At 39.9% G+C, this 27,281-nt stretch overlaps 1 long non-coding RNA gene and 1 other non-coding gene across 2 annotated transcripts; both read left to right on the top strand.

Annotated features, from left to right (window-relative positions):
• The first annotated feature begins 421 nt into the window (after window positions 1–421).
• LOC132599671 (uncharacterized) lies at window positions 422–2,503 on the top strand. The gene is made up of 3 exons (XR_009566933.1): window positions 422–670; window positions 978–1,028; window positions 2,421–2,503. It is a non-coding gene; the product is annotated as an uncharacterized LOC132599671 (long non-coding RNA).
• Window positions 2,504–3,002: 499 nt separating this feature from the next.
• LOC132600995 (small nucleolar RNA R71) lies at window positions 3,003–3,108 on the top strand. Its single transcript, XR_009567449.1, has one exon. It is a non-coding gene; the product is annotated as a small nucleolar RNA R71 (small nucleolar RNA).
• The last annotated feature ends 24,173 nt before the right edge of the window (window positions 3,109–27,281 follow it).

The raw sequence follows: 27,281 nt of genomic DNA, 5'->3' as shown, positions 1-27,281 counted from the left end.
TTCTAAAAGGGGGGAGGATGTTATATCCCGTATTTTTTAACGTCAGATTATTTGCTGTGGGGCCCACACATCGAGATTTTTTTTGGAACATCTGAAAAGTCATATGAATCACATATGTGAAGTTAAACACAACTCAAGAAGGACCCTTGGGCCAAATCAAAGTGGAAGCCCTCCAAACGAATATTTTTAAGAAAACGTTTTCGGGTGACCTGACTTTGAGGGGGAAAACAGGTATTATAAGTTTGGAATTTGGGAAAATACCAAGAAATATAAGTTGTAGATAATTGAATTAGCTTTCCAACCATAGGTCGTGAGTTCCCAGGTGACATCAGAATAAGGAGATATGGACATTTTAAGGCAGAAAGGTCGAGATGAACAGTGGATTCGGCCCAACCCGATTTCAAATCGGGTCAGGCCCATTTCTATTGTCATTTAATGAAAAGTTTCGGTCTTCTCTCCACATTTCAGACCAAAACACACCCATAAACATTCAGAACATTCTAGAGAGAGAAAGGGAGGAGAAATTTAGAGAGAAATCAATTTTGACCAAAATCTAAGCCCCGAATCGCGAAGCTCATGAAGAGAAAAGTGTTGTACGTCGCGTTGCCTTCAATTTGAGCTAAAAATCAGCCAAGAAGAAGATTGTTGAAGTGGTTGCTGCATACTTAAGGTAAGAATAAGGTCCCTTTTTCATTGTTAACAAGTTTATTTAGAGTTTTAACGGATTAGAACGGAGAAAATAGCGTTATAAACTTGTTATTGTTTTGTTGGGATTTATGAATTAGTTTAGTTATGATGTATAATAATTATTGATATTGTTGTTGTTGGTATTTTTAATGATGTGTGGCTAAGTTGGAATTTCGAGGATTGTTAAGTTTGCAGGGGAGATGCTGCCCAAATTTTTGTAGACAAGTATTGGTTAAGATTGAATTCTTAAAGTTTTATGATTAATATTTGGTAAATGTGACCAATTTTAGATTTTGGAGGAAATGGGATTCGAATTTGGATAAGCGTAAAGGGCAAGTAAGGTATGTAAAGCTCTACTTATTCTTCTCTTGGCATGTCTTAGATGTGATAGGATTGGATTCGAGCCTCGGGGACGACTCTACTCTTCAGAATCTATGTCCAAATTTGCCCCTTTTTCATTCAGTAGAACTGAATTGAATATGTTATGAATAATTGGAAGAATTGCCTAAACATCTGGAACTTGCGCAAATAGGACCCGACTACCCGAAAACTCATACAAGTGACATCATGAAATGTAATATACGTAAAATTATGTACGCCACCTCATTTGACCCGAGGTGGGCCCACTATTCCCGGATTTTTCTTATCTGTTCCGTTTGACTTATTATGAAGTAGAATCTGAAGGAAGCTACTCTTTTTGCTACTATACGACGGTTGTTTTGAATTATTTTGTAAGTCCCATAACGTATTTTGAAATATGAAAACGATTTCTGAAAGCCTATTTGACATAAACCATTGTGACATCTGAAAGACATATATTATGACTATCGCTCAATTTCTTATGTACATGATTTGGCATCTGAATTATGCTATCGAGTCCCTGACTACTAAGCGATAATTGTTTTAACTATTCTATTGAATTCTACGATATTTTGATATGTACAAATAATCTCAGCATTTTTACCTTGACATCATCCGTCGTAACATCCGAAAGGTACGTACTATGACTATTGTCTGATTTCTTTTTATGACCTATCGTTCGGATTACCTTGTCGAGTCTTTTTGAATGTTTTATGATGCATATAGTTTCTCACTACTCTACTCGTGGATGCCTCAATACTTCCTTCACTGAGCCCGGGCCAGGATATGTTATCACGCGTATTCCACTGCATTGTTCGCCGTGCCTCGATGTGAGGGGGCAGGTATGTGTGTACATGGGTTGTGGAGTATGATGTGCCATGTACGCTTATTCTGATATGCTATGATATGGCCATCTGATGTGCTATGATATGTGCACACTTTGATATGATATGATATGATATGTTACGGAGCTATTTCCTAATCCGGAGTATGATGTGTTGTGGCGCCAGTGTCGGGGTGGCGACCACGTCTGTTCACCGAGTCCCATAATAGGTACCGGATATGGCATATGTTCTGACATGCATTATCTCTGCTCTATGAGTAAGCACTTTGATATTCCGATTACTGTACTTACTTTCTGTACTTCTGACTCTGATTATGATTCCTTCTGTTGTACGTCTGTACTCCCGATCCCGATCATGATACTGTCTGTTATACTTCGGTACCTCCGATTTTGATATGTTTTCATCTGTTATATTTCTGGATTCCTGGACCTGATTATGGTTCTGTTTATTGTACTTTACGCTTTACATACTCAGTACATTTTTCGTACTGACCTCTCTTCTTCGGGGGCTGCGTTTCATGCCGCGCAGGTACACCCAGATGAGTTGAAGTTATTACAGAAGATGTTCCAGCGGAGTTGGCAGGCTCCATTTGCTCCCGGAGTGTTGCCGAGTCAGAGTTTGTATATGTATGTTATGAATGCTGGATTTATGTTAGAGACTTTGCAGACAGAGTCATGGGTATTGGTTATCAGTCTGTAAGCGGCTCCATCAGCCGATATGTCATTCTGTGTTATGTAGTAAATTTTATATAACTACGGATTTTGCCTAAAATTGAGAACGATAAAAGATGGATTTCGAAAGCTTAATATGTATTTTACTTTTATCTGATTTTCAGTGTCTGATGAAATTATGCGTGTAATAAGAATTTGTGGGTTCGCTCGGCTCCGGATATGGGGTCGGGTGCCCATCACACCCTAGTGGAATTGGGGTGTGACAATTTCACTATCATTTGAGTGCCAAGCTTGATTGTGGGTGGTGAGCTTATTGAGCAACCAGGTGATGTTAACAAATGACTTGTCCATGAAGCATCCCCCAGCGGCAGTATTGACAGCAATCTGATTCATTGTATCTAACCCCTTGTAGAACTTCTCGGTGAGAATAGCATCCGGAAACCCGTGAGTTGGAGATTGAGCTAGATAGTACTTGAAACGCTCCCATGCCGAATATAATTGTTCCCCCGGAAGCAGTTTGAACTTAAAGATCTTATCTCGAAGTTCAGCCTTTTTGCTCGGTGGAAACCAATTCTTCAAAAATGTATTGGCTAGCTCGCTCCAGGTGTGAATAGAATTGCTGGGAAGCTTTTCATACCATTCCCTTGCTTGGCCAGCCAAGGAATATTTAAAGACCCGTAACCGAAGTGCATTAGCGGAAACAGCACCTTGGGATTGTTGAGCACACACGTGCAGAAAGTTCTTCAAATGTCGGAGTGGACAGTCCTCCGAAGAATTTCGGAAATAACCTTCAAGTTTCAGCAGCTGATAGATAGAACTATCAATTTTGAAAGTAGCATTTCCAGTCCTAGGAGGGACCACAGCAGAAGCATAATCAGTTTCATTGATGAATTCTGTAAATATATTCTCATCTTCCTCCTCTTCTGGTGCAGATGGGTTTACCTGGAACCCACCTTGGTTTTCCTTGATTTCGATTATGTCTTCCTGCCATGTTCACCTGGTTCACCAAAATAGCAAACAAGGTGTGATGGAATAGAAAAAGTTTTAAAGAAAAGTACACAACAATCAGTAATTTCAAAACCGTATTCCCCGGCAACAGCGCCAAAATTTGATACGCTCAAATTACACCTATTAGTGGCGTAAAACGGATGTTGTCAAATATAGTAACCCAAAAAAGGTTGGGGTCGAATCCCACAGGAAATATGGAGAGAAAAAGGTACTAATTATATATGTAACTAATCTCTAGAAACTTTAATTTATTCCGAATAGTGTAGAGGAGAGGTTTGGTTTGTATTCACTATTTTGAAGTATTTGGAATTTGTTTGGATTAAAATAACCAAAGTTGTGTCCCCGCTGTGATTAGATGTTATGCTATGGGTATCAATATGATATATTTCTAATAGGTCGAGGTTTTTTATGCACTTAATCTCTAATGCACTTCCTAATATTTTCCAATAGTTAGAAAATATTTCTTTTCATAATTTTCCCAAATGTAGAAAAGTTGAAAGTAAGACCGATTAAATATGCCAAGTAGAACTCATCTTATCCCTAAGTGAGTTCATTAAATGAGGGTTAGCGCCCCGAGTCCTTGTTATATTATTTCAACTCACACCCTAGTTCATCTTTCCAAACAAACTAGGGTTTGTGCATAAGCAAGTGTTTGCAACCACTAACTAACAATGAATATGAGAAATAATAAAACACATCACAACCCATTATATATATATACAATGTTAGACACCCATTACATAACACCCATCATTTGGGTCCACAACTTTGATTAAAGAAACTACTCACACATAATGGTCACAGAAGTAGTAAGCAATAATAGAGACATAAAGCTTACAAAGTGTGATAAAGATGATGGAAAATGGAATCTTATTGTCTTCACTAAGCTCCAAAAGTGGAGTAATCAATGCTCACCCACCAATGGAACTTTGTTCACGTGTGCAATAAAAATTGGCTCCTAAAAATAACCTAAAATGTTCTTTAAATAGTCTCCAAAAACGCATAACAACGACTGACAAAATTGCCCCTGATAGCAAGATCGACGGACCGTCGATCGTTCGACGATTCCTCCATCCTCTATTTCTTCGGTGATGTGATCCATTCGACGGTGCCGTCGACCAGTTCGACGCTCCATCGAGTATTCCGTCTTTCTCCCTTCTTGTTGACAAATCTTGTTCGACGACACAAACGACGAAGCGTCGATCAGTTCGGCGCGTCGTTGATAGCTCCGTCCTTTGTTTTCTTTAACTAAGGCCATCACTGGAAAATCGAGTTTATCGACGCTTCAAAGGACGGTCGACGGACCGTCGATTCTTCATTTCTGGCCAATTTTTCCTTTGTTCTTTGTTTTAGCTTTTGGGCCATCGTCTTCCTAAAACACAGCAAAAACGTATTAACATGAACCAGACTTACTTGAAAACAACAAAAAATCATAGTAAAAGGGCGTCGAATGTGCCACAAATCCGCGGCACATCAACACCACCCTCAATAACCATTTACCACCATGGATACTAGTAAAGGAAAGGTAAATGCAAGATTAAGGTTTAAGAACTTACCCTAAGATGATTCCACCAAAAGCTCTCTTAAAATCGCCCCAATGCTCTTTAGACTTAGGTTTTTGGTGAATGGAACTATTAATTCGAAATTAGGAATAAAAATTGAGATTCTAATTCAGCGATTCATGCTGGGGCGAACCATTTCCGTTCCCGCGATCCCGCCTAAGCGGTTTCCCATCCGCTGGGGCGGAAGTTCATTAAACAGGTCATGGTTCCGCTCCTGTGGACCAAAGCCCACTAGGGTGGATCCGCAGGGGCGAAACACAAGAACCAGAAATTTTCTGGTTCCACCAAGTCTAACCCAAAACCGTGACAACCATCCGAGACCTCCCAGATACAACAAAACATGCAGACGCAAGTGAAAACATGCTACGAATCTATCTGTTACCTCAGAATTCTCAATGGAGGTCACGTTGACTCGGTCAACCCCAAACGGCTAAAGCAAGTACCCAAAATGCACCCGAAAGCCTCGGGAACCAAACTAGCCACCCCACCAAGTCATAAATGACCCTCCGAACCTCACGGAATTGACGAAATTCTGGAAAAGGTCCGTTTATCCAAAAGTCAACTATTGGTCAAACTCTTTCACTTAAGGATTCTAATTCCTTCAACTTCTACTAGAAATGTCTGAATACCTTGGAAACTGGGTCGAAGGGGTAATATCGTCAAAATATGCATAACGACCGAACGGGTCGTTACAAAGCAGGAGAGGTTTGAATTGAAAAGGTGAAGATTCATTATGATTACCTTCCGTGAATGTAGATTGTAAGGACACAATGAATCAGAGTGCTAAAAATTTTCTTGATACCATGCTTCAAATTCTTTTCTTTTCTTCCGAGCCAAGGTCTATTGGAACAACCTCTTTATCCTATAAAGGTAGGACTAAGGTCTGCATACATTCTACTCTCTGCAGACCCCATTTGTGGGACTATACCGGGTATGCTATTTTTATCTCATGCATATTGATGTAAATAATACTAGAAAATGATGCATGAAGAAATTGATGGGTAACTCAAAAATTAAACTTAGGTACCTCTTTATAAGTAAGGGAAACACATAAAAGAATAAATAAAAAATCACCTCATTCAAACATGAATTTCTTTAAACACAAAATGACTTAGTTATGTGATTAGCTTATATGTTGGTCCCACTGCAATTAACTTTCTATCTTATGTGGGCTGCCTATTTTCTTGGTTGTATTATATAATCTCATTTATAGGAATTGAACTGTATATGCCACTTTACCATTGGAATCTTACTCAAGCTCTGGAAGGTAAGTAGAAGGGGTGATTCAGTCAAGAAATCATGTAAGAAACTTAATATATATTCGTTCTACATGATAATTTGCTGGAAAATGCTGTAAAATAAAAAGTAAACTTGGATTAATAGCTCATTGCAAACAAGATTTTGCAACATATGTAGAGTCAGATACATGTTTTCTGGTCTTTCCTGAAAAAGTGAAGTATTCGCTCACTATAAACGAACCCCATATTTTGTGGTACAAGGCTATCTAGGAAGCTAGCCACCAGAGTGAAGCTCTATTCTTCGTCATGCCTTTGTAAGGGAGGAAAATCTAGTGTAATGAGCCTTACATTGGTGCACACATTATTCTCCTAACTCATGCAATTTGCAGTGAACATTTATAAGCAAAACTATGAGGTAGTTAATGAGTACACTTTCACTAACTTGATTAATCAAACATTTGACATCAAGATTAGAGTTGGACATGGTATCATCCTTCAAGTACTAGAATTTGTAGTTACCTAAATATTTTTGTCAATAATGTGTAAAATTTAAAGTAGAAAAATGCATATTGCTTTTAACCTCCTCCTATTACGGTTTAGTTTTACGCTTGACATCAAAATTACTTCATAATTTGGCCTCTATTTTGGATTTACTTTAGAGTCACAATTTTAATTGATTTATGTAACATACGAAACCAATTTTAAGGTTATTTGTGAAAACAAAAACTTTTAGTACCAGAGTTCGGGTAAGGGTTCAAGTGATTCCCGGGGGAAGGTGTTAAGCACCCGCTATTAAGAATCTGCAAAATGCGGTTGACCTATATGTTTTTAAATGTGGATTAAATAAATGCTTGCTTAAAATTTGTTTAAAAGTGTATGTATAAACCTGGGTTTCTTTTTGTCATGGCATATCAAAATGGATTTTTTTAATGTAAATAGAGCTCTGTTATTTTCGTCAAAATTAAGTTTAGGAGTATAAGAGGGTGTAAATAGTCTTACCTCACTTTTCTAGTCCAAAAACACACTTAAGGTGTCACGACCCAACCGGAGGGCCATGACGGGCACCCGGAGTTAACCTACCGAGCACCGCAAAACATACATCTCATAGTCATATCTGAGTGGGCAATAAAACTAACTCGTAAATATCATAATCTGTAAGGGACACAAGCCCAAAAGCTATATATATATATATATGTACACACACATGTCATCAAGCTGATCTGGACTACACAAGCCGACAAGGCTATCAAAATATGATGATACAACAAGGTATGGACCGAGATGGTCATAGAACCTATAACTGTACATATCTGTCTATGAGCCTCTACATAGAGTGCATAACATAACAAGGACGGGACAGGACCCCTCCATGCCCATATATATACACAAAAAAATCGTACCAACTGAACTGCAGCTCCGGAACAAGTGGAGCGCTCCTATACAAATGCTGAGGAAGCAGCCTAAAGGTCTGATCCGTCTCCCTGTCTACCTGTGGCATGAACGCAGCGTCCACAAATAAAAGGACGTCAGTATGAATAATGTACTCAGTATGTAAGGCATGAATAACAACATAATAAAGATATGAAAGTAACAAGAGATAACAGAGAAAACCTGTACATCTGAATGCCTCTTAAGGTGGATATCATGCATGTTTTCCTTAAAAAAACATTTTCATACATATACATATATCAAAATACCGTACCCGGCCATATAGACTCGGTGTCATCCGTACCCAGCCATAATAAGGCTCGATGTTATCCGTACCTAACTGTAGTGGTGTGCACAATAGGTGCAGCACCCGTCTTACTATAGCGTGGCTTGGTGTGAGAAAATAGCTACATATATATAAAGCATGCATGACAGCCCAAAAGAAAAGCTTTAACTCTATCGGAGTGACCTAAGGTCGGTAAACCTCCGATTATCATTATGGGACCATCATCGTGAACATATCTCACCTTGAAGGAACAATAACAATAAAATGAGATTGACTTCAATAAAATAAGATCAATAACCATAAGACAAGATCAATAATCATGAGACAAAGATCAATAATATCGTAAGATCATCAATAACCATAAGCTTCTAGTGTTTCTGGGAATGGAGTCAATATAGGTATCTTTCGTATAAGTTTATAACAATAGGATCATGCCATAAGAAAGAAAGGGACAGTCTCAACATACCTCGTCGTCTACTTAACCAAACTACTCAATGTCTATCCTCCTGAACTTGCAAATTTACATTCAGGATGATTCATACTAAGGTTAAGTCGTTGAAACTCTCATAAGGTCAAACTAAATTAATTAGCAAGCTAACAAAAATCGGACAGCATTTCCCCTATATGATCTGCTTCTACCAATTCCTAAACAACTCCCAAACAACAATAAAAACATCAACAATACCATAGCCAAGAGATCATATGCAAACTAGACTCAAATTAATTCCAAATCCTCCTTTCAAATTCCATCCATAGCCAATAACTACAACCCAACACCTTATAAACTTTCTTCCATAACTATTTTCACATTTGAGACTTGCTAAGCCTTCATATCAACCCAAAATAAGAAATAAAGTGAGAACCATACCTTATAACTTGAAGAACTTCACCTTACACAATTTACTCCAAAGCTTATTGTTGTAGGCAGTGCGTCCACCAAACAATATATGAGGGATCTGGTTGTGTACCAGTTCCCTTATGCAGTGCAGTAAGTAAATAAGGCAAGATTTTATTGTGAAAAACTCCTTGCTCAAGGGATTAAAAATCACGACCTACCGCTGTAGGATTTCAACTCCACTAACTGAGCAACTTAGGTTACAACTCTATCGTAAGCTAGGAATTAACTCCCATAATCCCTCACCCTTACAATAACGCTTATACAACCCCCACCCTTTACTACCCCTAGCCAAGCTCACTAATACACCTAGACTTACCCAGCCTAGTGTACCACTCAAAGGCACCCTTTGAGAATTCACCATCTTGACTAACTCTAGCCACATACTAATACAACTAAGCTAACTCTAGCCTAGTGTACCACTTAAGAGCTTGTGAAAGAAACCTTGAGAATTTTGGACACCTAGAAACTGCTTCTTTTCACAGAAGAGTAGGTTTACAGTTTAAGCACAAAAGAACAAAGACTCAACAACCTAAGGACCTAAAACATCTTTAGTTCTGGACCTGGTCCTTCGGGTTGTAGTGGCTCTATTCTTGAGAAACATCTTGAAAGGTGGAGATTTGCACTTTGGATAGATAAATGTTGAATTGTGTAACAATAAATCTTCTCTTAGAAGATGATGTCTTTATATAGATGGAGAGAGAGAGAGAGTAGAGGTGACCACTCATGAGATCTGGACCGTTAATTAGTCGGCCTTGATGAGGTACTGTTGTACAACTGCATTGTACTTTTCAGCCACTCACTTTATAGTTGTGGATTTGGACTTTCAGCTTCAGTGACCAGAACCTTTATCTGGAGGAACCTGGTTCCTCATCTGTTCTTCGAAGCAGGTTCCTCATCTGTTCTTTGAACACGTTGTAAGTACTGGATACACTATTAGTAGCTCTTCAATTGCATTGTCTTCTGAGCAGGTTGGAGACATGATCCCATGTGGCCCTTCTGAATCAACATATCTGGTCTCTCATATATGACCAATTCCTGCAGGCATCTGTTCCTTCAAGGAGCATGTTAGATAAGCAGCATATGAGATATCATAAGGTTAACTAAGTTCAGAAAGATGAACCTAATTGTATATGGTTACTTAGGGTTTGTCATGTCTTCAAAACATATCATTTCTTATAAATTTCTCCCTTCTTGATGATAACAAAGCGACATCCTTTGTATTCCCCCTATGGACCAGATCCCTTACCCAGATATCTCATTTATTTCCCCTGAGACTCAGACCTCGAGATTCACAGTAGTATTCTGGTTCTTTGAGTAAGGTTTGTCAAATCATCAAAACATGTCATGGCATATCAATTTCCCCCTTTTTGATGATGATAAACTCATAGACAAAGTTCCCCCTAAGAACCAGATTTGCACTTGTTCCCCCTGCAGATCAGTCCTTCACTTGCCCAACTTGCAGTCCTCTTTCCCTTTTTCACGGTTCCCCTTATCTTTCACACATGTCTCTCTCACATATATTTATTATATTCTTAATATTGTGAGATATATGGAGAGTATCGGGTTTCTCGCTCTCTCTGGTTTCACCAGGTTTGACAAACATCAAAACATACATATAATTAGTTTCCCCCCTTTTTGATGATGACAAATTGTCTCTCTCACATCAGTCTTCCTCCCTTCCCTTCCTCTTTGTTTTCAAGCCTGCACCCAGATTCACTCATTTGATCTTGAAGCCCAAAGTATCTTGGGTCTCATGCAATGATAGAACATGTGAGTTTAAGCTTTTTTTTGTCCATGTAGGCAGCACCTTCTTCCCTTTTTGGAAATTGGTCGGTCAACTCTTGGATTCTTATCAATCTTTTGACCAGTCCTAGATCCAGCCCAACAACTTTTCTTAGGAACATAGGGTCCATCACAAATGATGTCCCACAGCTTAGATCCTCAGCCATGAAAAGTTATGCCTTTTCCCTTTCCACCGTCTATGATATTCTCTATTGGATCTTGGTGGTCTTGTGATAGATTCTCCTTTCTCTAGGCTTGGTAAACTAGCCATGATGAAAATCCTTTCTAGGTGTTAACCTTTTAGAAATAACCCGCTCTGATACCACTTTTTGCATGTTGTGCGTCCACCAAACAGTATATGAGGGACCTGGTTGTGTACCAATTCCCTTATGCAGTGCAGTAAGTAAAGAAGGCAAGATTTTATTGTGAAAACATCCTTGCTCAAGGGATTAAAAATCACGACCTACTCTTGTAGGATTTCAACTCCACTAACCGAGCAACTCAGGTTACAACTCTATTGTAAGCTAGGAATTAACTCCCATAATCTCTCACCGTTACAATAACGCTTATGCAACCCTCACCCTTGACTACCCCTATCCAAGCTCACTATTACACCTTGACTTACCCCAGCCTAGTGTACCACTCAAAGGCACCCTTTGCGAATTCACCACCGTAACTAACTCTAGCCACATACTAATACAACTAAGCTAACTCTAGCTTAGTGTACAAATTAAAAGCTTGTGGAAGCAACCTTGAGAACTTTGGACACCTACAAACAGCTTTTTTTCACGGAAGAGAAGGTTTACAGTTTAAGCACAAAAGAATAAAGACTCATGAACCTAAGGACCTAAAATATCTTCAATTCTGGACCTGGCCCTTCGAGTTGTTGTGGCTCTGTTCTTGAGGAACTCCTTAAAAGGTGGAGACTTGCACTTTGGATAGAGCAATTTTCGGATTGTTCAAGAATAAACCTTCTCTTAGAAGATGATGTCTTTATATGTACACACACACACACACACACACACACACAGAGAGAGAGAGAGAGAGAGAGAGAGAGAGAGATAGAGAGTAGGAATGAGAGAGTAGGGATGACCACTTATGAGATTTGGACCGTTAATCAGTCGGCCTTGATGAGGTACTGCTGTACAACTGCATTGTACTTTTCAGCCACTCACTTTACAGTTGTGGATTTGGACTTTCAGCTTCAGTGACCAAAAACTTTATCTGGAGGAACCTGGTTCCTCATCTGTTCTTCGAACACGCTGCAAGTACTGGATACACTGTCAGTAGCTCCTCAGCTGCATTTACGGCTGAGCAGGTTGGAGACCTGATCCTATCTAGTCCTTTTGAATTAACATATCTGGTCTCTCATATATAAGCAATTCCTGTAGGCATCTATTCCTTCAAGGAGCATGTTAGACAAGTAGCATATGAGATATCATAAGGTTAACTAAGTTTAGAAAGATGAACCTAATTGTATCTAGTTGTTATATCCCGCATTTTGTACATTCGGATAATTCAAGATAATCGCAGGAAGTTAAGGACAAGGTTATATTTGATTCTTGTTTAGCACACAAGTTGCTTAAGAAAATATTGATGTGGAAATATTGAGGAAGGCTAAGGGCAAAATTGGAAATTAGGAAAATAGTTTTCATGAATTACAAAAATTTGTCATGAAATAAAAAGGGCTTGGAAAAAAAAAGGTTGGGCTTGAAAAATGGCCAAGTTGGCCGGCCAAGGGGGAATGGGCCAAGGCCCATATGAAAGTCCAAATAAGTAATAAAAAGGGTGACTCATTATTATTTTATCACCTCCATTCAAGAACATTCAAGAAAACAAACCTTGAGAGCAAAGAGAAGGGCCTTTCGGCCAAGAAAGAAAAAGAAGAGAAAATTTTGAAGCCTTCAATCTTGATCCAAAAAAATAAATTCTTCTAGTATTCCTACTAATTCAAAGGTCCTCTTTAACGTGGTATAATCATTGGAGCAAGAAAAACATCTATTCTTGCAAGGAGCAACTTTAGCCAAGAAGGAAGATAAGTGGAAAAAGGTAAGATTCAATCTTCTTTTATATGTTATGGATGGTTGTGCATGTTGTAGTATGTAGAAATGAATGAAATTCATGAAAATATGGAAGTTGTGTGGTGGCCGTGTATATGTAGTGTGTGGCCATGTATGTGTGTGTGTGTAAGAATAATGACTCAATTATTTTATTTAGTGTTTTGGTTGTTGTTGTAACGAAATCTATGATGGAAATGAAAGTTTGATGATTCTAGTTGAAGTTGTAAGTGTTGGAGAGTTGTTCTAGAAGCTAATGTGATTTTAATGTCACTTTTTGTAGTTATGGAAGGTAATGTTGTTAATGTGTGAATTTTTAGTATAATTCATGAATTTGAAAGGAGAAAATGTGTTGTTGTTGTTGTTATTGCATTTGGGAAGTTTCGGGTGGAATGGCATATTGGTTGGATTATTTTGAATATAGTACGGATTGTTTGAAGTATCCTTGAATATTTTTTGAATGGTTTCGGATTAATACTTGAATGTGTGAGCAAATATGAATTGAACATAAATGAGATGCCGTTGAAGTTTGTAGGAAGAAGTTGCTAATGTTAGTATGCGTTTTGAATCGATTGTGGATATTGCTAGAATAATCGTTGGTATTGTTGTTGATAATTTGGCCGAGTTAAATTCTCGGATTTGTTGTTGATGATATAGCCGAGTTGGATTCTCGGGGATGGTAGTATTTACAGGGGAAATGCTGCCGAAATTTCTGTAGACAAAGTGTTAGTTAAAGATGAGATTCTTGGATATCTATAGCTAATGTTTGTTATTCACTAACATTGTTATAGATTTTGGAAAGGCTAAGACCTAAGTTGGATTAACTAAGGAAGCGGGCAAGGTATGTAAGGCTTACCTTTCTTTCTTTTGGCATGATCTTTATGAAAAGAACAAATGACGTATATGTATGATTGCAAAGAAATTCCTATTCTTAGAGCCACTAGGATGGCTAATATCCTTGATTTCCATAAGCTGTTTCATATGATTTTGATGCGTATCTATGTTGTCCGAAGATCTACTTGATATGTTTCCGATTGGCATTCAAGAGATAAGTGATACGACTAATGTCTTGGTTTTCAAATGATAGCACGTCTGACTATTCCGTTAAGTCTTTGATACATTTTAATATGTACATATGATTCCAAAAGCTATATTTGATTTGATCCATACGATATCCGAAAGGTACTTGATATGATTATTTCTTCGATTCTCCAAAAATGGCTTCTGAAATGTTCGTAGAAGGTTCTGTACTTCAAACGCTCATAACTTTCTCATACTAAGTCGGATTGACCCGAAACTTGTTTCTGAGCCTTCAGATGTCGGTAAGTATACTTATCTATCGAGTCTTGATTTATGTGCATATAGTTTCTCACGACTCTGTTCGTGCAAGCCTCAATATGTCTATTCACCGAGTCCCGGGCCGGGTATGTTATCGTGTGCACTCCACTGCATTGTTCACCGAGTCCGTCAATAGAGGGCCGGGTACGGTACATGCATATGATGATGTGTTGAGATGATGACATGTTGTGGTGGCCAGGAGGGCGTATGATGATTTGATTCACCGAGTCCCTCACTAGAGGGCCGGGTACGGTATGTATATATGTATATGCATGATGATATGATGACATACTGATATGATGATATGACTTCACTTACCGAGTCCCTCACTAGAGGGCCGGGTACGGTATATATATGATATAAAATGTTGACATGCATGACTTTGTTCATCGAGTCCCTCACTAGAGGGCCGGGTACGGTATATGTATACATGTATTCATGATGACATAATGATATGATTTCATTCACCGAGTCCCATAATGGGCCGGGTACGGTATGCGATATGAAAATGTTTGATTCTGATCCGTACTACACAGGTACAGTGGTTTCCTTATTATGATACTTGACTCCCGGAATCTCTATTTCAGTTATGATCTTTCTAGTTATATTTCATGCCTTACATACTCAGTACATATTCCGTACTGACCCCCTCTTCTTCGGGGGCAGCGTTTCATGCCCGCAGGTACAGACGTTCGTGTGAGTGACCCGACAGCTTAGGCTATCTGTTCTGCTGCCTTGGAGTGCTCCCTCGTTCTGTAGCCCATATTTTGGAACATACTCTTCCGTTATATATATGTATGTGTATATTCAGGGGTACGGCGGGGCCCTGTCCCGTCATATGATTCTGTTGTGTTTGTTAGAGGCCTGTAGACATATATGTGGGTCATGGGTCGTTATTGTTCGGTTATGTCTGTGATTTGCGTCTAAGCGGTCCTATTTGCTATGACAGCCTTAACGGCTTGTATATATATATATACTTATGTATATGCTTTGGACGATATGTTCTACGACAGCCTTAGTGGCTCCTGTATGATGTGTTTGATATATGCGACCGCTTAAGACCACATCTGCCCTTAATATCTGTAATAATTAATATATGTTGGATATGGATAAGTCGTTGATATGCTGATTTGGTAAGTAAGTGTGTATGGGTGTCCAGCTCGGGCACTAGTCACGGCCCACGGGGTTGCGTCGTGACACTAGCTCCTTAGGGTTTTTCATGTCATCAAAACATATCATTCCTTATCACATATCCACCACAACTTCAACTAGAAGCAAGAGAACACCTCTTCCATGAATAGCTTAGGGTTTCAAGGTTTGATCTTTTTTAGAAATAGCTTGGGATGATTTGGAATGTTTATGGTTGTTTGAGAGAGCTTAGAGGGTCTAGAAGGATTTGTTTTTGGTGATAAATGAACCCAAGGTTGTGGCCCTTTTATTTATAACAAAAGAGAAAATTTCCACCATCGAGATGGGGCGTCGTGCTGCCCTCCTATCACCCTCGTTTCCTTTGATTCATTCAACCTCCAATCTTTCTGATACTTGTTAGACATAACTTAAACTCTCATATACATGGAACGAACATGTAGAATCTCTTACGACCTTGGCCAAAACTTCACTTTCTAAATCCACGTCGGCTAACTTACGGCAAAACTCAACGTATAAAGTACGGGGTGTAACATCTTCCCCCTTTATGAACATTCATCCTCGAATGTTAGACTTTTAGGGGTCTTACAAAAAGTTTGACAGAGTCTCCCCTGTAACTGTATCACGACCAACCTGTGACACCACAACCCAAAATATACAATGCCACAACAAGAAATAATTGTAATGGCATTACAGGACCAGTAATCATAAGGAATGAAACATTACGTACCTGAAGGCAGTGGTGTCTCTGTCTGGACCTCTTCCGGGAGCGAAAACAAGTGCGCATACCTGGATCTCATATCTTCTTTAGCCTCCCAAGTCATCCCTTCGACATTCCGGTTCCTCCAAAGGACTTTCACTAAAGCTACGTCTTTAGTCCTCAATCTTCGAACCTGTCTCTCTAGAATAGCAATGGGAACCTCCTCATACGATTGTTGCTCAGTAACATGAACATCATCAACGGGTAAAACTCTGGAAGGATCTCCGGTACACTTACGAAGCATCGATACATGGAAGACTGGATGGACTGATTCTAGCTCTGAAGGTAGATCTAACTCATAGGCCATTTGGCCCACCCTACGTACAATCCCGTAGAGTCCAATATACCGGGGACTAAGTTTACCCTTCTTACCAAATCTCATAACGCCTTTCATAGGCGATACCTTCAAGAACACTCAGTCATCAACCTGGAACTCTAAGTCTCATCGGCGATATTCCGCATTAGACTTCTGACGACTCTGAGCTGCCAACAATCTATCCTGGATAAGATTAACCTTCTCTACTGCTTGCTGGATCAATTCTGGCCCTACTAACTTAGGTTCTGCCACTTCAAACCATCCAATGGGTGACCTACTCTTTCGCCCACATAAAGCCTCATACGGAGCCATCTAGATACTGGAATTATAGATATTTTTATGCGCGAACTCAATAAGCGGCTAATGGTCATCCGAGTTACCTTTGAAGGCTAACACATATGCCCGTAGCATATCTGCGAGGGTCTGAATAGTACGCTCAGCCTGTCCGTCTGTCTGGGGTTGAAATGATGTACTAAGACTCACCTGAGTCCGTGCGCACCCCTGTCAGAGATGATAGATACCGGAACACCATGAAGTCAGACTATCTCTTTAATATAAAGCTTCACATAATCCTCGACTAAGTAAGTAGTCCTGACTGGCATAAAATGAGATGATTTAGTAAGTCTATCAACAATCACCCATATGGAATCAAACTTACGCGGGGAACGAGGCAAGCCTGTAATAAAATCCATATTAATTGCCTCTCATTTCCATGCCGGAATTTTGATAGCTTGCAATAACCCATTGGGCTTCTGATGTTCAATCTTCACCTGTTGGCAATTAGGACATTGAGCCACGAGCTCTGCTATGTCTTTTTTCATTCCATCCCACCAATAGACTTCCTTAATATCATGATACATCTTCATCGTCCCCGGATGAATAGAATAACGGGAACAATGAGTCTCCCCCATAATCTGACGACGTAATCCTGTAACATCAGGAACACACAGTCTACCATGATATCTAAGAACTCCATCTGTAGAAATCTCGAATTGTGACTTTTTCTTCTAAGGATATGTATCTCTGTAATGAACTAATATGGGATCCTCGTACTGGCGCTCTTTCACCTCGCCCGAGTCCAATAATCGAACTCCTAGGCTAGCTAACTGTTGAAGCCCACGAACTAACTCCCTTTTCTCTAGCTGAACACACGATAAGCTAAACATGGATTTGCTGCAAAGAGCATCGGCTACTACGTTCGCCTTCTCAGGATGATACAAAAAGCTAACATCATAATCTTTTAATAACTCTAACCATCGCCTCTACTGAAAATTCAACTCCTTCTGCTTGAAAATATACTGGAGACTCTTATGGTCTGTATAAATATCCACATGAACACCATACAAGTAATGCCTCCACATCTTCAATGCGTGAATCACCTTGGCTAACTCTAGATCATGTGTTGGATAGTTCTTCTCATGCTTCCTCAACTGCTTTGAAGTGTAAGCAATAACTTTACCATGATGCATCAACACACAACCTAGCCCAACTCCTGAAGCATCACAATAAATAACTTAGCCCTCCGATCCTTTTGGAATTGTCAAAACTGGAGTTGAAGTCAATCTGTTCTTCAATTCTGGAAAACTACGCTCACAAGCATCAGTCCACTGAAATTTAGTTGATTTCTGAGTCAACTTCGTTAGTGGAACAGAAATAGAAGAAAAACCTTCTACGAATCTCCTGTAATAACCTGCCAAGCCCAAAAAACTACGAACCTCCATGGGTGTTGTGGGTCCTGGTTGAGTCTTCACAGCTTCAATCTTCTGTGTATCCACCAAATACCATCAGCTGAAATAATGTGCCCCAGAAAAGTAACAGAATTCAACCAGAACTCACATTTAGAGAACTTTTCCTACAGCTTCCAGGCCTGAAGAACTTTAAGGACAGCGCGTAAATGATCTGCATGCTCTGCCTCTGATCGGGAGTATACTAGAATATCATCAATTAACATAATCACAAATAGATCTAGGAAGGGCCTGAATATATTGATTATTAAATCCATAAATATCGACGGTGCATTAGTCAACCTAAACGACATTACACGAAACTCAAAGTGACCGTATCTGGTTCTGAAAGCTGTCTTCGGGATATCTTTCTCTCTAACCCTCACCTGGTGATACCCTGATCTTAAATCTATTTTCAAAAACCATTTAGCACCCTACATTGATCAAATAAATCGTCAATTCTCGAAAGCGGACACTTATTCTTTATCGTTACCTTATTCAGTTGCCTGTAGTCGATACACATCCATAACGAGCCATCCTTCTTTCTTACAAACAAGGAAGGTGCTCCCCACGACGATGAACTAGGCTTGAGAAAGCCTTTCTCAAGCAAATCCTTCAGTTTCTTCTTCAACTCCCTCAATTCAGCAAGTGCCATTCAATAAAGAGGAATAGATATTGGCTTAGTATCTGGTAGTACGTCAATGGAAAAGCAATCTCCCACTTTGGTGGAAGACCAGGAAGTTCGTCCGGGAATACATCTGGAAATTCATTAACTACTGGAACGGATTGAAGAGTCAGCAGCTTCGCTTCTGTATTCTAAACTCGGACTAGATGATAAATACAACCCTTAGAAATCATCTTCCTTGCCTTGATATAGGAAATAAACCTACCTTTCGGCAATGTTGTATTTCCCTTCCACGCTAGAACTGGCTCTCCTAGAAACTGAAATCGAACCATCTTCGTGCTATAATCAACATTAGCATAACAAGATGTCAACCAATCCATACCCATAATAACATCAAAGTCTACCATATCTAGCTCAATCAAATCTGCCATAGTATGACGATCACAAACTATAACTATACAATCTCTATATACCCGTCTAGCTGTCACCGGATCACCAACAAGTATAGACACCTCAAAAGTTTAGTCCACTCGGGTTCCACCCCAACTGACTAAGCGATAAGAGGAGTAACATACGATAATAGGAACCCGGATCAATCAATTCATATACATCATGAGAAGATATTAATAGTATACCTGTGACCACAACAGGCGAAGACTCAAGATCTTGTCGACCCGCCAGTGCATAAATGCGGTTCTGAGGACTGCTCGAGCTGGTCGCTCCCCCTCTACCTTTACCGCGGCCTGCTGATGTCTGAGAGCTTTGCCCCGGAGGGCGTACAAATGATGACGAACCAGCTACTGATCCTCTGGGCTAAACTATACCTCTACCACCTCTCAATGGACATTTACACATAATATGACCTGGCTGACCGCAGGCATAGCAAACATCTGAACCCAAACGGCACTGTCCAGTGTGCAGATTACCACATTGAGCACATCATAGTAAATGTCACGACCCAAACCGATGAGCCGTGATGGGAGTCTGACCTCTAGCGACCAAGCACCCCTAAATACTTATCTGAGACATACTGAACATCAAAGGCCCATAAATGGCATAAACTATTCTCATACAAGGGAAACATCAGAACTCTGTACAATCTGCATATATATACATAGCATACGGAAGAACAGTGCAAGCCAGCTAGGCTGCTACATATACTGTACACAAAAGAATAGAAGCCGATAAGGCTACATCATCTGACTATTACATACAACTATCTACAGACCTCTACTGGAATGAAAGCTGTAGAAAGGACGGGACAGGGCCCCGTCATACCCATATGCATACACATCTCAAAAGGGGCATACCAAAACTGACTGTAGCTCCGGATCGAATGGAGCGTATTGACCACTGCTAGATCTAGAGGTCCTACTGAGCTGGACACTTGTCTGTCTCGCTCTACCTGCGGGCATGAACGTAGCCCCCCGAGCAACGGGGAGTCAGTACGGATAATGTACCGAGTATGTAAGGCATAAGAACAACATATACATAAATATACATGAGAATCATGGATAAAATCTGAACTCATAAACTGAAATGACTGACTGCATGTACTTGTATGAACTAGTATCTGCCTAAACCTGCATAAATCTGCGTAACTGATAATGCCTCTATGGGCACATAATATGAATGCTCATACCTATCAATGATAACCGTGCATCTATATGAGTGCGTATTTAACGCCTGATGTATGTGCGTATGTAACGCCTATAAGCTTCTATGGCATCTCGTCATATCATATTGGCTCCTCTGTGGCGATAATCAATATCATCATCATAGTAGTAATGCGTATATAACGCCTGTATCTCTTCTCATACTTTGCATATGTCTAATATTCGCGTGTATAATGCCTGATATGTGTGCGTATATAACGCCTTCTAGTCATGGGTTAATATACATAATATATAATAAATGTAATGCATGAATAAACTGTATACACAGGACTAGCTACATAAGGCTGGACCCATGAATCAAAGGATTTCTCATAAATGGGGCACATGAACATCAAAGACTGAAGTACTCCTAATACTTCTAAGAGTAGAGTAATATGTAATCTCACTTACACGCTTGTTGGATCATATCATAGGATCATGCCAAAAGAAGGAAAGGTTAGTCTTATCATACCTTGAAGTATACACAATCACCCAACTTCTACCTCTTGAACTTGCAAGTCTACAATTAAGATAACATAGGGCGTAATTAGGCTATTTACTTCACTTACTAGCCATCCTCAAATGCGCATAAAGCTCAACGAACTATAGACAATAATTTCCTTGTAAGCTTACAACTCTCCAACTTCTCATTCGATCCCACATCAACTACAATACTCACATCAACACTGACAACACACACACACACACACACACACACACACACACACACACATATATATATCAAAATATACGTAAACCCGTTTCCAATCATCTCCTAAAACAACCCTATATCACTACATTGCCCTTCATCAACTTAACACTTCCACAATTACCTTCTCTTCACTTAACATCACTAAACTCTTGATAACCAACTTAAATATAAGGGTAGAAATCATTTACATACCTTGAGGGGTCAAGAATCCTAAGAATCACTTCAACTTCAACTCCCTAAACTCCACAACTTGAAGAAACGCTAGAAGCAACCTTCTTCTTCACCATGTCAGGTTTACGAGGTCCGGGTCTTGGAAAATCTTCACTAATATGATGGAAAATATTGGGAGAGAATATATTAGGGTTTTCTTATTTTTGGAAGGAGGAAAATATCAAATAGGGTCGTGGACCACTTATTTATACTTGGAAGCCAAAAAGGCTACAGCAGTCCGGTTCGACGAGCGGGTCGACGGCTTGTAGACGTGTCGACGGTCCGTCGACCTGCGCCTACAGATGCATGACTGCGGGATACCATCGATACCGCACGTCGAGGGTCCGTCGAACATGTCGACGACCCGTCGACGATGACTGGTGTCCTGCAGGTTTTTCTGGTTCAGTTCGGATCACGTCGATTCGATTCGTTCAACTTTTAACTCTATAAATTTCCAGGAATATCTGTTGGTACCCTTGTACACGGGGTAAGACGTTTTCTACCTCCAAACTCGGGCTCGGATCTTTATTCTAAGGGCATACCCGACTAGGAAACCATAGGTTCTACCACTACGAACACGAGGAGTGTAACAGTAAAGGTGGCCTCATCTGGCCTGAATCACCTCTATACTGAGATCCTGAGGCAGTGGAACCCTGAGCTGTTCTTGAATAACCAGATTGATCAAATCTCTGACCTGCAAATCGCGGAGGTGCACTAGTCGCTAAATGGCCTGAGTGTCTAGAATACTACTGCCTCTGACCCCCTATGAACTCACTAACAGCACCGGAAGATCTAGCTCTTTTACTTTAACCCATATCATGCTCACGCTCAACCCTCCGCTGCTGTTGACGCTCCTCAAGATTCTGAGTGTGCGCCTGAATGCAGAAATATCCATACCTGTCTGAAGCCAGGCCATCAAGCAGTCATCAATCAAATGCAGTCCCAATCCACTCACAAATCGGTAAACACGATCTCCCATATCAGCTACCATAGCTGGAGCATACCTAGCCAATGAATTAAACAGAAGACTATACTCCCGAACACTCATGTTCGCCGATCTAAGGTTCAGGAACCTATCAGCTCTGGCCCATCGAATCTCTGGTGAAAAATAATGTCGAAGGAAGGCATCTACGAACTCCTGCCACGCGGGTGGAGGTGCATTAAGCCCTCTGGATGACACCCAAGTCTCATACCAATGAATGGCAACATCTCCTAATCTATAGGAAGCCAACTCCCACTATAAAAAAAAAAGATATTTGGCAATAAAAAAAAATTGTTGCCATCGATTGATTAGTGTTGCAAGAAGTACTTTTGGCAACCAAAAAAAAATTTTGTTGCATAAACTTTTGTCAACGACTGTTATTGTAACGATGTGCAACAACTTTTTTTGTTGTCAAAAGTACTTTTAGAAACAATAATCGATACTATGGCAACAAAAGTAAATTGTTTGGCAATAAAAAAGTTCATTTGGCAACAATAAAACTAAGTTGTTGCCAAATATTAATTTTTTGTTGCCATTTCTATACTTTCTTGTAGTGTCCACTGACTCAGTGTCTGAAGCATGCATTACCCGCAATTTCCTCAACATTCTATCTACAAAGTTCTGCGGGTCCTCATCTGGTTTCGACCTAAAGAATTCTAGAGGGTCTAAATTAATAAAATCTCGAACTCTGGCACTGACAGCTCTGTCCCCATAACCCGTACCCCGACGCTGGGCCTGAGCGGCTACTAACTGGGTCAACAACTGAATAGCCTATCGTATCTCCTAACCCAAGGTATCGGGTGGAGGAACTGGGGGTGCTGGAGCTGGAGCTCCTCTATGCTCTTTTGGAGCAGGCGAAGTATGAGAGGACTGAGATGGAACCTCATTCTGGGACTCGGCCTCCCCTACATCTGCAAGCGGTACCTGTCCAATTCTCCTATCTGCCACTAACTTGCCCTTCTGGGTCGCTGAAGCTGTCCTCGTCACAGGCATTACTGAAATCATAGCGCACAGTCAGAAAAAAATCCTTATAACATAGCTCTATCGCACGATATAAATGTGGTGCACTACATACCCATAAACAGGACTCTACTAGACACGGCTCGTAGACAACCCTAGGACGAACTGCTCGGATACCACTTTTATAACGACCCAACCAGAAGGTCATGATGGGCACCCGAAGCTAACCTACCGAGCACTGCAAAGCGTACATCTCATAGTCATATCTGAGTGGGCCATAAAGTTAACTCATAAATATCATAATATGTAAGGGAACCCAGCCCAAAAGCTATATATATATATACACACACACATCATCAAACTGATCTCAAGTACACAAGCTGACAAGGCATCAAAATATGATGATACAACAAGGCATGGACCGAGACTATCATAGAACCTCTAATTATACATATCTATATACGAGCCTCTACATGGAGTGCATAACATCATAAGTGATACACCCCGTACTTTCGGAGAAACACTTATCAAGTTTGAACATAAGTATGTTAAACTATGGCTAAGTAAAATAACTTCGGACTAAAAGGAGCGAAGTATTATTAAGTATATTTTATGAGTGAAGGATGCACATAACGAATTCCGGAAGGTCCTATAAGGAAATGAGTGGAAGAAGTTGAGTTAGTATGACTTTGGAAGAAGATGAGCGCTACTTTGAACGACAAGAATGAGCCAATTTAGGGAAAGAGTATCTTTGCATATAAAGAGTTTTGAAGTAAATAAAAGCATAAAATAAAGTTCATGAAGTCTAGTTTCCAACGCAATAAACCGCTCGTCGATATGACATCGGAGTAGAGAGTTATGGAAGTTACAAGTTAGTCCGGCGGAGCAGGGATTACTCTGCGCGAATGCGCCAGCACAGTGCACGAACGCGCATAGGTGCGTCCAGCTACAGTGAGCGAACGCACCAGCGCAGTGCGCGATTGCGCTAAGGAAAATCCTAGGTCGGTGCAACCAACCTCTAGAAGCTATATAAGGACCAAATCTGACCCTAAACGTCATTTTCTCCACTCCTCTTCATGCAAAAACACTTGAGAGACTCTAAAAACATTGAGGGATCATTTTGTAAGCAGATTAAAGTGACGGGACTAAATACGAGGCTAGGGAAGCGTAAAATATTTGTTCTAAACATCGAATCTCGATGAAGCAAAGGAGGCCGTTGAAGATAAATAAGATTTCAATCTCTTCAAACTTTGATTGAGATAAGGATACTCCCTATTATTGATATTATGAATTATATTATGGAGATTTAGTTGTTAAGGCTTCGTAAAGGCTAGTGATTGGTTAAGACATTAGCAAAACATCGTGTGGGATGTTTTATTGAGTATATTGGTGTTGATGATGATGTTGTTGATATTAGTGTTGCTATTGTTGTTGTTTTGTCGGTATTGTGATTTCGGGCTAGGGATGTAAACAGGGAAGATGTTGCCCGAATTTCGGCAGATGCTAAGAGGATTTAATTTGAAGGCTTAAAACAAGTATATGACGATAAGCCTAACAATAGTATGAATGGTTTTATATGTAGATTGCGAGACCGGAAGTAGGTTGGAAAGTCGAGAAGTGAACTTCCAGGTATGTTAAAGTTGTTCCTTCTTTTCTTGGCATGATTCCATATATGGTAGGAGCGTAAAGAACCTTATGACTAGAGATTTGTCATAGTAGAGCTTGTCATATTGTTGCATAGTTTCTGAGTGTTATGTTATTATTTCTGAGGGGCCATATTCCTTCCCTACGTCCTTGAGTTTATAGAGAAGCAGGAAAGACATGTTACAGTATCCGTATTTTTCAGCATATGTATCAGATACCGCATGATATACATGTATATATTTTCTTTAGCCTAGACACTTGGTCACTGAGATATTTTTTTTAGCCTGGCCACTTGGTTAGTGAGACAGATTGCCTGGCCTACTGGTCAGTGAGACAGATTTCCTGGCCTACGGGTCAGTGAGACAGATTGCTTGGCCAACGGATCAGTGAGATAGATATGCCTGGCCTACGGGTCAGTGAGACAGATTGCCTGGCCGATGGGTCAGTGAGACAGATTGCCTGGCCGGCGGGTCAGTGAGATTTTACAGTTGCCTGGCCACTTGGTCAGTGAGATATATAACAGTATTATATTGCATTTCATATGAAACAGGTCCGGTGAGATAATCAGGGCATTCTTTGGCCTCCAGATTGTATTTCTTTCAGTTCAGTTTCAGTTATCGTTTGCCTTACATACTCAGTACATTGTTTCGTATTGACTTCCCTTTTGTCGGGGGGGCGCTGCGTTCATGCCCGCAAGTTCAGGTAGCCAGACAGGCGATCCAGCTCAGTAGGTCTTCCACTCAGCTGTAGACAGTGCGCTCCGCTTGGCTCGGAGCTGCAGTCCCTTTTGGTATGCTATTTTGACATGTATATATATGGGTATGACTGGGCCTTGTCCCGTCCTTTCTACAACTGTGGTGAAGGTTACTTGATGACAGAAAAATAAGAGCGATGTCGGCTTATGAATAAAACAGAAAGAAGAGTAGGTGGTCGAGTGGAGATCATTCATTAAGTCTATATTGCCAGAGGCTCATAATCAGGACTTAGAAAATATGCTAAGAAGTCCTACAGATTCAGACATACGAAAAATATGAGAAACCAGAATAGCCCGAGAGAAATTAGGAGCATATGAGTATTGAGATTAGGATTTTAAATAATCTTGAGGTATGAGTCTGGCTAGCTCGGCAAAAAGAGGGGAAATGTATTAGAGCCACAGATTCAGGACAATTTAAATAACATTGGGATATGTCGTAAGTGAGGTATTAATAAGAGATGTAAACGATAACTCATGCGTGGCCAAGTTAAATATTATGCGTGCCGTTATGATCGATCTTACGATATGCTAAAGGTATTGATTGAGCTGGGTATTGAAGTTAAGGTAGAAAGTGCTACAGGGCAGATTTATATGGTTTTCCATGAATGTTAAAGTTTGATAATCATGATGAAACAATATCAGAGAGAGGAAGAATACATATACATAAGAGTAAGAAAATTAGGACATCATGAGAAGGAGGGAAGTGTAAGCAAGGGAAGTATGTATCTAGTAAGGGTCAAGTAAAGTTTCTGAGAAAAGGGTTACGGTGGCTGTAGAGAAGAAGAGCTATTTGGATAAAAAAAATAAAAAATAGACGAGAAAGTTTGATAAATATATATATATATATATATATATATATATATATATATATATATATATATATATATATATATATATATATGTGTGTGTGTGTGTGTGTGTGTGTGTGTGTGTGTGTGTGTGTGTGTACAAGTTGTAGTATCATAGTATCATAAAGGAAGGTGAGGACTCGACGCAAGGAGAAAGAAAAGGGTGTACTTCGTGAAGATTTCATGATAACAACAGGAACTGACAGTATATTAGAAGGACCATGATGCATGACTGTGATGCAAACAAGTAGCTAAGAAGAACTACGGGACAATATGAGCTAAGCTAATGAAAGGATGAGTGGTGGGAATGAATGGTATAAAGTATCAACTTCTAATGGTATAGTATAGATATAAATCGGAACTGGGAACTAAGAGCAAGAAGAATCTCAGGGATATTAGTAAAAAGATAGTCATGAAAGAAGATTAGGGCTGGGGGAGCATTGTATAGTTGGACACTCCATAAGGAGTCTAACGAATTCCGATGTCATCATTGATTCATTAGCGTAGGGGACTGTTAGTTATGAAAGAAAGAGGTGACAATAAAGAAAGCATCTGAATTGTATCCGATATGTGTAAACATTTGACTTAGTACAAGAATTCAGTTAGCAAAAAGGAAATAAGTTAAACCATGCGATGAAAGGAACTCCGGCATTATATGGAATAGAGGAGTTAAAGGACCATTAAAGTTAGCCAGATGACTACCAAAGACGGTTAATATTCGAATGTTACTGGTACATGAGAACATCTTTAAAAGGGGAGAAGAACAGATTCAATTATGAGATGAA

Source organism: Lycium barbarum, chromosome 6 (genome assembly GCF_019175385.1).
Source record: "Lycium barbarum isolate Lr01 chromosome 6, ASM1917538v2, whole genome shotgun sequence".
In the NCBI taxonomy this organism is placed as follows: domain Eukaryota; kingdom Viridiplantae; phylum Streptophyta; class Magnoliopsida; order Solanales; family Solanaceae; genus Lycium; species Lycium barbarum.
This window is presented reverse-complemented; position numbering and strand designations above follow the sequence as displayed.